The 10,494-nt window shown below is 41.6% G+C and overlaps 1 long non-coding RNA gene across 1 annotated transcript; it reads left to right on the top strand.

Annotated features, from left to right (window-relative positions):
- Positions 1-1,359: 1,359 nt before the first annotated feature.
- On the top strand, positions 1,360-10,294 carry LOC126057160 (uncharacterized). The gene is made up of 3 exons (XR_007512441.1): positions 1,360-1,511; positions 3,369-3,414; positions 9,117-10,294. It is a non-coding gene; the product is annotated as an uncharacterized LOC126057160 (long non-coding RNA).
- The last annotated feature ends 200 nt before the right edge of the window (positions 10,295-10,494 follow it).

Genomic DNA, 10,494 nt, shown 5'->3' with positions numbered 1-10,494 from the left:
ACTGAGTAAATGAAGAGCTATGAATGAAACGAGATGGGAGGACAGAGCCTGCCTCTCAATTCTGAATATCCTTACCTGGGAAAGTCCTAAAATTGAGATTTTTACTTTCTCCTTTTGAGGGATTTCACCAACAGCCAGTATTCTCAGTCATATTTTTATACTTCTGTTAAACATCAACCAGTCTAGAAAGTCCTGATTCACAATGACAGCCTAATAGCTAAATGAAAGAAACCTGATAAAGGTCACATTATTTTGATAGATAAGGATGCACACAATAATTAAGGTTAATTAGATGTAAAGAGAGAGCAAGCCTCCCTCCCACCCCACCCCCTGCCCCACAACCGTCTAGTTTTTACAGTCCTGGAGTCCTGGTAGTGCAGTGGTTAAGAGCTTGGCTTGTTAACCAAGAGGCTGGCAGTTCGAATCCACCAGCGGCTCCTTGGGGCATCTCTACCCTCTCCTATAGGGTTGCTATGAGTTGAAATCGACTTGATGGCAATGGGTTTTCATACAGTGAATGAACATCTTTACCATGTTCATAAACTGGCTGTGTTATCTTTCCACCAAGAAGTTCCTCTGCTTGCCTTTCAGTGTGGTGGGCAAGAACACACATGGACTTGGTGTGGAAGGATCTGGATTCAAGTTATGGCCCAAACTCTTAACCGTTGCCTGATACCACAAATTTTCACTAGCATTACACTTTAGGACCACCACCATCTGGGAGTTTGCTGTATTTTGGTGGCTTGCATGTTGCTATAATGCTGGAAGCTATGCCACCTAGATTTCAAATACCAGTAGGGTTACCCATGGTGGACAGGTTTCGGTGGAGCTTCCAAAGGCCTGGAGTGCTACTTCTGAAAATCAGCCCATGCAAACCTTGTGAATCACAACAGAATATTGTCCAATGTAGTGCTGGAATTTGAGCCTTCTATATTGGAAGGCAACAATGGACTCAAGTATGCTGGTGATCACAAAGATGGCAAAGGACTGGGCAGTGTTTCTTCCTGTTTTATATAAGCTTTGCCATGAGTTGGATCTGACTGAATGGCAACTAACAACAATGACGGTTTAGGAAACTGAGGCCCAGGGAAGTTATTGCTGGCCTTACACAGATCTTAAAGGGATTAAGTGAGATATTGTCTGCAAAAGGTCTAGGACATCAAAAGGAAAAAAAAAAAACAAAAAAAAACCCTGTTGCCGATGAGTCGTTTTCAACTCATAGCAACCTTACTGGAAAGAGTAGAACTGCCCCATAGGGTTTCCAAGGAATGGCTGATGGATTCAAGCTGCCAGCCTTTTGGTTAGTAGCCTGAGCTCCTAACCACTGCACCACCAGGGCTCCTAGGATATAGGAGACACCAAATAAATAGCAGCTTAGTTATTATTAATATCATACTCTTAACTACTCTTTTTCTTCTCTCAGGAGAAGATGGAAGGGGGCTATTACCCTTTGCCTCTCTGTTCATATTAAAGAATTGACGACTATAAGCAGCCTAACCCTGTTGTACCAGGTAACATGTTGTATGCACCTAGAATTACAAATTTAGAGATTTCAGTGCCTTATTACTTTTTAAACATTCCTGAAGGGTACGTAGACATAGCCTTAGCTTGGTCCAGAGGTTGGTTAACTTATTTAATGCCCCAAATGGTTACTGCCTTTCCTGGTACTTCTGCTATTAGACTTCGAACTTGCTCTTTTCCATTTTTATGATTTTATACAAAGAATGTCCTTCTTCTTGAACCTATCCAGGTTCCTTCTCTACAGATGCTGAAATCTTGCCTCCCTGAGATAACTTTCCATGCCTTAATCGTGATTCCTGCCCATACCCTCTCCTGGCCTTTACGTAACCTTTGGCTACACTGTGGTTCTCAATTGGGGGTTATTTTGCTGCCCGCCCCCCCCCCCAGAACATTGGCAGTGTCTGCAGACATTTTTGGTTGTCACATCTAGATGGTGGGGGGTGTTGCTAATGGAGTCTAGTGCTGAAATGCTGCTTAAGTTATTTTAATTTGCCTTTTTGACTTGCTTATGGCCTTTCTTGGAAACCCTGGTGGCATAGTGGTTAGAAGTGCTAGGCTGCTAAACAAAAGATCGGCAGTTCGAATCCACCAGACTCTCCTTGGAAACTCTATGGGGCAATTCTACTCTGTCCTATAGGGTCCCTATGAGTCAGAATCGACTTGATGGCAATGGGCTTGGTTTTTTTGGTTTTATGGCCTTTCTTATCCATTAGACTCTTAGACAAGACAGGTAGTGGGGCTTCTACATCATTCCCTCCTCTTGCTAGGACTTTATACAGAGTATCTATTTGATAAACCTTCTTGACTGACTGCACTTATTTATAATCTCTGCTCACAATTGGGTCCTTGGCAAAACCTACTACATGTATACACTTCTCAACCATCAATTATACGTTAAAAAAATGTGGGTGAAATGAATGACAAAGCATTTAACAAGTAACGTAGAGAAGACACTGTCTCCTATGATATGTACTTTAATGACACATGCTAAGCAGGGTACAATCCCCTTAATTAGTACTCATTTAAATTACTCATGTTTACTGTAAATGTTCTTACCGCGCAAAATGTGCTTCTACTGAATTAGATAACATTTTATTGTTGAAAGGATGGTTTATGTATGTAAAGTGAATAAAAGTATACCACCCAGAAACCTAAAACCCAGTGCCGTCGAGTCGATTCCGACTGATAATGACCCTATTCCTAAATTCTGCCGAGGACATGAATAATAAATGGTAGTTCCCATTTACCTTTCCATTAGATGTAACACTTTAAAAGTAATTTAAATCCATTTAAATCAATCTTATACATTTTTGAAGTATTGATCCTAGGGAACATAGAGAGTTATTAGGACGGTTAAAATTGCTTGGTAATTAAGGAAACACCATAAAGAGATCATAAGCTATATTTAAATTTTGTAGAAAGAATAATTTTACTATAAAACAAACAAACCCATTGGCGTTGAGTCGATTCTGACTCACAGCGACCCTGTAGGGCAGAGTAGAACCGCTACATAGGGTTTCCAAGGAGTGACTGGTGGATTCGAGCTGCCAGCCTCTTGGTTAGCAGCCATACCTCTTAACCACTGCACCACCAGGGCTCCAGTTTTACTATACCTTGATATAAAGGGGGAGTGTGGAGTCATTACAGTATGACAATTCAAATGGGAAACCTCGCATTATTGTAGGACACTAGAAATACACTGATTGCATTAGTTTATCTTGAAAAATATGGTAAGGAACTTTCCTGAGAAAGTCACACAGACCAAAATGCTACCGTCTTTCTTCTGAGCTATTCAAAATACTTTGCTGGTCTTAAAATCTTTTTCTTTTTCCTCAAATTCTCTATAGATGGATGAGGGACAAGCTACAGGGGACAAAGCTGAGGTAAAAGGAAGTAAGAAATTTGTTTCACACCATCTTCACTTTCTAAACAGCAGAAATAAATTTGTTCTGTGCTTTGCTTTATTGGGGCTGTGTCTGCTCAACTGGTTGGAGCATGAACGAGATTATGGGATTCTAGATTTGTTGATCTTTAAAAGGATTGTGTGCATGGAATAATCAGGGCTGAGTTGGGCCTTGAGAGAAGTCCAAGGATCCACTGGGCTGGGACCTGAGCCAAGCAAAGGCTTTGGCTTCCTTTCAGTGATGAAAGGACTAGACAGCTGTTGTCAGCTTGTTACACCAGGACTGGAAGAGGAAATCTAAAAAAATATATAATATACTATGCACAAATTATATATTGTGTATATATATATATAGTACTTGTAATAATAATAAAACCAACAACCAAACCCATTGCTGTCGAGTCCATTCCGACTCCTGGCAATCCCATGTGTGTCAGAATAGAGTTGTATTCTATAGAGTTTTCCAAGGCTGTGACCTTTTGAAAGCAGACTGCTAGTCAGTCCTTTCTCCTGAGGCACCTCTGGGTAGATTTGAACCACCAACCTTTCAGTTAGTGGGCAAGTGCATAACTGTTTGTACTACCCAGGGGCTCCAAAATAATAAAAACATATATGAAATATATATATATATATATATATCTCAAGAATTGTGGGCGGGGATCTGGGTTCCAGCCGCTGTCCTGCCACTAAACTTAAGTGACTTTAGGCAAGTTTCTTAACCTCCTAGGCATCTGCTGTCTCAGCTGGGAGGTCAAAGTATTGGCCTGGATGCCAGGCAAGGTCCGGTACAACTTTAAAATCTTACGAGGGAAATAGTTCAAAGCATTAACTGTGATTTTCATGTGTTTAGCCTTAATGATGAATCGGTCCTCAAAGAAATGTAATTTGGTAACCGTAGCTGACATGCTCAGCCCCGAGACTTGTTGGGGGGCAAAGAAATGTCAGTGTTTTTAAAACAAAAGGAGGATTCTTCAAGACACCTAGAGCTGACCTTCTCACCTTGGCAACCAGCTGCCTTTTCTCCTCCTGGCCCCTGGCCCCAGTGTCCACGCCTGGAATAATCATCAGCCGATCCAGGACAGTCCGGTACAGCCGGAGTTTTTATATTGTGAACTCAAAAGGCGGGCAGTAACAACCTCTGTACCCAGGATGTGCCTTTTCTGGACAGTTTCACTGATTCTTAAATGGAGGGAAGTCACAAAGAGTGGAGCGGATGATGGAATTCGTTAAACCGAAGCCCTGCTCTGTGGCTTCATCCCCTACTTCAGGGTAACCTCCTGCTAGTTAGTGGGGACAGCTGCTTATAAACAAGGAGGGTGTCGACACCAGGTTCTCATCTACAGGCATCTGCCTTTAATCTGCCCCTTACTTAAAGAAACACCACTCTTTTCCTCTCTCTCTGCTGAGTATCATTTATTTATCTTCCTCCACCTTTAGAGAGAGGGCTGGCCTCGACTCAGGAAAACCCGCCGGGATGGAAAATTAATAAGGTGCTAGCAGGGACGGATTACCCAGTAAGCAAGGTACGGCATGGCTTAATTGTGTTTACGTACAATTTCACAATTGTGCACTACAGATAAGTAAGTAAACACAATTAAGTCTGTGCGTACCTTGAGCACCGTAAACGGAAGCATACCGTGCTTACTGGTTAATCTGCCCGTGTCCCAGGCTAGGGACATGCACCTTCGGTCGATTCGAGGGGACACAGAGAGAAGGGAAGCTTACTCCGGAGTTGCCCTCTTAGCTGGAAACCGATCCTACATATTTATAAAGGTGAAGTTGGAGGGCTGCCAAACGCCTGCATTGAAGTGATTAACAAATGTTTCTATTTAAGTAGACACCTCTTGTTCTAAATATATTTGACAAGAATGCGGAGAGTCATCTGGGGGGCAGAGAGGGCGCCGCGCACGCCTGGTCTGTCCAGGCTGGCAGGATGGCCACCCGGCTCTGGCCGCGGCTCCCTGCGCGGTGCCAGGCGAGTTCGCGTCGCGGGTGGGCAGGCTGCCAGCGCCACCGCGCCCCGCTGTTTAACGACAATGGATTTACTGCTTCTCTGCGTATTGGTGTTATTTTGTATAAACAAGGTTAACACTCCTTTTAAATTAAATGCACCGCCTGGTGATGGGAGGTGCGACCTTGCCAGCTCTCTTCACCTGGTTCAGCGAAAGCCCAGGCTGTCGCTCGGATTGCAACCTCCGGCTCCAGCTGGAATCTCCTCTCCTTCTCATTTAAATGGGGCTCCTTGGAGGGAATTGGCTTGACCCTCTCCCTCTGACCCCACCATAGAAGCCAGAAACTGTTGGAGAGCTTAGCTACACCCTGCAGAGGAGTAACCTTACCACGTTGAGTCGGTAGGACCAAGGCTGTGCCCGGGCCTGGGGGCTGCTGCCAGCACAGAGCTTTGTAACCTCCCTGGTCAGGCTGCCGGTGTCAGGGGAAGGTGACAGACGGCCTTGTGCGCTCTGCCAAAGCTGCCCCCAAATCGAGACCTCTGGAGGGGTCCACACTATAAAAAGGGTTCTTTGTATTTCACTCTAGCCTGGTATTGATCTAATAGAGGGCTCTGCACTTTCCCCGCCCTCTAGGAATTTTAACACCTGGAAAAATTCTCCTGGCTTTACATTTGAGGAAATTTAATGGTGTAAACAAACTCAGCAGGAAGTCCCCTTTGATAAAAAAAGGCAGGGATCTGTGGTGCTGAGCTGAAGTGTCTTGAAAACTACTTTGCCTGGGAACTTCCACTCCACAAACAGATCAAGGACGGTTTGAAGTTATTTAGGAATATTCAGGGAGATAACACCATTTTTTGGAAACATCCAGAAACTCATCTAGCTGCTTCTTGCAAAATAAACTTCAGTTACCATCTTAGCTAGCGCTGCTGTAACATAAATATCACAAGTGAGTGGCTTTAGGAACAGAAATTTATGTTCTCACAGTTCTGGAGACTAACAGCCTAAATTAGGGCATCAGCCATGTCGATTGACCACTCTTTTGTAGCCCGGGTGTTGGTTGGTTCTTTGGTGGTCCTCACATGGCGTCTGTCTCCACCACTATGTGGGTGTGTCTCTGTGTCTCTGCTGCTCTTACATATAACTCAGAAGTGATTAGGCTTAGGATCCAAGCTACACTGGTATGACCTCAACTAATTGATTACATTACATTAGAGTGCATTATGGGGGGTGATTTTATGATACCTCCACACACGTATCCATAGGTTTAGATTATATCCACAGGTATTGGGGTTAGGATTCAAGTACTTTTTTTTTTTTTTTAAGGGGGACACAATTCAATCTATAACAGTTATTCATTTAATGAAAGGCACTGTCCCACTCTCTCCCTTCAATTTGCAAAGCAGGAGTAGGCCAGAATTATTCAGGAGTCTTTGCTGTGCTACTTTAGCTTGATGAATTCCAGAGTATTTTGCCAGCCCTATTGCTATGCAAATAAGGACGTCAGGTCTGCAGACATGAAGTGTCTTCCCCAGGGTCACACACTATCAGCAGGCCTGACCCAGAATCCAAGAGACCAGGCTTCAAAGTCCAATGTTATTGTTATTGTTATTGTTTTCCTACTGACTCCTTCTCTGTCCACCCAGAAACTACCACATGAGTTATGTTGTAGGAAATTTGTTTTCACTCTTAGCAGCATAGAAATAAAAAAAAAAAAAAAATAGCTGCCTTAAATAGCTGCTGCTGAAGGTTTTCTTAGCAGCTCAAATTGGAATAATGGAAATGCCTGTATAAACAGGCAGGGTAAAGTAATTCCAGTAAATGATATAATTTTAATTGCTAGGTCCTAACAATTCTATATAAATTTTATTAAAAACAAGCTTGAATGCAGATTTGTTTCTACCTTTCAACGTTTGAGATAAAATATATTCTTCTTTCCAAAGTCTCACTAAACGGTACATTTTGTGTGTGTGCGTGTGGGCGGGGGGAAGAACACCCCTAGCGTTTATAAAATCCATTGTCCATGGTAGGTAAGTGGTGTAGCATGTTTTTAAAGACATTACCTATTTAGTGTGCATATATAGGGAGTTAGGTTTTGGGGATGCAAAAATGAATAAGACACAGTCTGGAACTTGATTAGGTAAGGACTCAGGAAATAGATGTGTAAATAAAGAAATACAGTGGGTGAAGGTAGGGGAGATCAGAGCAGGGAGAACATAACTTGAGTGTCTAAGCAGACTTCACAGAGCAGGCAGGGTGGAACTCTAGGTAATTTCAGTTGTGTTGTCAGTCATTGTCCTAAGTGCTTGGCATAATTCTCATAACAGCCCTACGAGGCCGAAACTACTATCAGCTCCACTTTACATGTGGGGAAACTGAGGTATAGAGATGTTAAGTAACTTGGCCTAGGTTTTAGGAAGAAGGAATTCAAACCCCAGCAGTCTGGCTGGAGTCCTGTCTGTGATGCTGCCCCACTACAATGTTGGAGGCATTGTATGGCCTTGCCATATGTTATTCATTCTTTCAAACACACTGCCCTCTAGGTCCGAGGAATTCCAATGGAACCCACACTTTTAAACATTATTGAATTGCCACACATTGATATGGACTTTATATATAATCATCTCGTTATCTGCTCACCAAAAGCCCTGTGAGATGGATATTATTTCCTCATTTTATAGATACAGAACTCGGGCCATTTGTGGTCTTCATCGTCTCCATCATCATCAACTTTATTTTCATCTGAGTAAATAAACTTACTAAAACTAAACCCACGGAGTACTTGGAGGTATCAGATTTCTTGGACTGTGAACATTTCAAATATTTTTTTCTACCATAAGACCCAATTACCAGACTTTTTATTTGGACTTGTGAGGCACAGATGCTGTCATGGGTAACACACAGAAAACAAGACAGACCCATAAAACATGATCCTTTCTACAAAACAAGGGGGCTTTGCAAAGACATTGAATGAGAAATCAAAACAGAACAGTTGCTAAGATCTGGGTTGTTAGGAACACAAAAGGTGATTAGTAGCTAATCTTAAAGTGGTCTTTTCTTAGGGCAAATTGTTTTTGGTTACCTATGGAAGCTGCTCGCAGAATATGAGACAAATTACTTCACAATAAAGTTTTATTTTTTTCTTAGACTCTCCCACTGGGCACCCCTACCTCCGCTCTGCCCTACCACTGCCAGTATGGCCCTCTCATCCCCCCAATAAATATGCCAAGGGTCAAAAGATGAAAACACTTTCATTAGTCTAAACCAAATTAGGGAAGAAAGAAGGGCTGCTTGATCAGTGTTTGGTTTTGTTTGTTTGTAAGTCATACCTACTGATTTCTCTAATTATATGGTAATATAATTATTTAATATATTCTATATTACTTATATCTTTATATAGTATTATATATTGTTATTTATAATAATATCATATTGTATATAATATATAATAATTATATAATAATACTGTATAATAAGAAAACTGGGAAATCTATGAAGAAGAAAATAAAAAGCTATTCAAAATTCCATTATTGCAAATATTTTAGCATAGTTCCTTCCAGTCTTTTTAACTAACACAGATGAATTGTTAAAAAAAAATGTAGGTGTAAAGGTACAGATAGACAATTATAATCACTGTCAGCACTTTAGTATACTACTTTTTGGTTCATAAACATATTTCCACTATCAAACATTCTCTAACATTTTCATTTTTAATGATTATACATTTCCTGTATTTATTATAGTTTAACATAAACCGAAGAATTGACACCTTTGAACTGTGGTGTTGGCGAAGAATATTGAATATACCATGGACTGCCAAAAGAATGAACAAATCTGTCTCAGAAGAAGTACAACCAGAATGCTCCTTAGAGGCAAGGATGGCGAGACTGCGTCTTACATACTTTGGACATGTTGTCAGGAGGGATCAGTCCCTGGAGAAGGACATCATGCTTGGCAGAGCACAGGGTCAGCAGAAAAGAGGAAGACCCTCAGTGAGGTGGATTGACACAGTGGCTGTAATAATGAGCTCAAGCGTAACAACGACTGTAAGGATGGCTCAGGACTGGGCAGTGTTTTGTTCTGTTGCGCATAGGGTCGCTATGAGTCGGAACCGGCTTGACGGCACCTAACAACAACAACAACAACTCTTGGACGTGTAAGTTATTTCTGAATTATTGCTATTAAGAATCACCTTCTCTCATGGATTGAATTGTGTCCCCCTGAAATATCTGTCAACTTGGCTAGGTCATGATTCCAAGTATTGTATGATTGTCTACCGTTTTGTTATCTGATGTGATTTCCTTATGTGTTGTAAATCCTATCACCATGACGTAATAAGATGGATTAGTGGCAGTTATATTGATGAGATCTACAGGACTAGATAGTGTCTTAAACCCGTCTCTTGGAATCAACTCGACGGCACTGGGTTTCTGGGTTATTGGGATATAAAAGAGAGAAGTGAGCAGAGGGACATGGGGACCTCATACCATTAAGACAGCAGCACTGGGAGGAGAGCTTGTCCTTTGGACCCAAGGTTCCTGCACAGAGACGCTCCTAGACCACGGGGAAATTGATGGCAAGGACCTTCCTCCAGAGTCTACAGAGAGATAAAGCCTTCCCCTGGAGCTGGTGCCCTGAGTTTGGACTTCTAGCCTACATCTATTTGTTAAAACCATCCACTTGTGGTATTTGTGTTATAGCAGCGCTAGGAGACCAAGACACCTTCCGTATATGTTTTGTTTGCTTCTTTGATTTCCCCCTTCAAATGGATTCCTTAAAATTATAGTTATTGGTTCAAAAGGCCTGCATTTTTAGTTTCATCCGGAATGTAAATGTATATAGCATCAGTGGGTTTAGTGGGGGTAAAAACAGGGTTAGATGGGGAAGTTGATGTATTGAGGAAATTGTTTTGTATTGTATATGTATATTAAAATATTAGATAACTATATAAAAATTAAATATATACATAAAATAGTTGTTTGTGTTTGCAAAAACTGAAAATTAGTTTGGATTTTCTTTTGTATTCTACATGGAGACTTCCATTGTGTTTCATGTTGCTGCCTCCAGTTGGCTGTCTGCCCGTTGGATGCTAACAGCCAAAGATAAATAAGCAAATAAATA

This window comes from Elephas maximus, chromosome 13, assembly GCF_024166365.1.
Source record: "Elephas maximus indicus isolate mEleMax1 chromosome 13, mEleMax1 primary haplotype, whole genome shotgun sequence".
Taxonomy (NCBI): domain Eukaryota; kingdom Metazoa; phylum Chordata; class Mammalia; order Proboscidea; family Elephantidae; genus Elephas; species Elephas maximus.
This window is presented reverse-complemented; position numbering and strand designations above follow the sequence as displayed.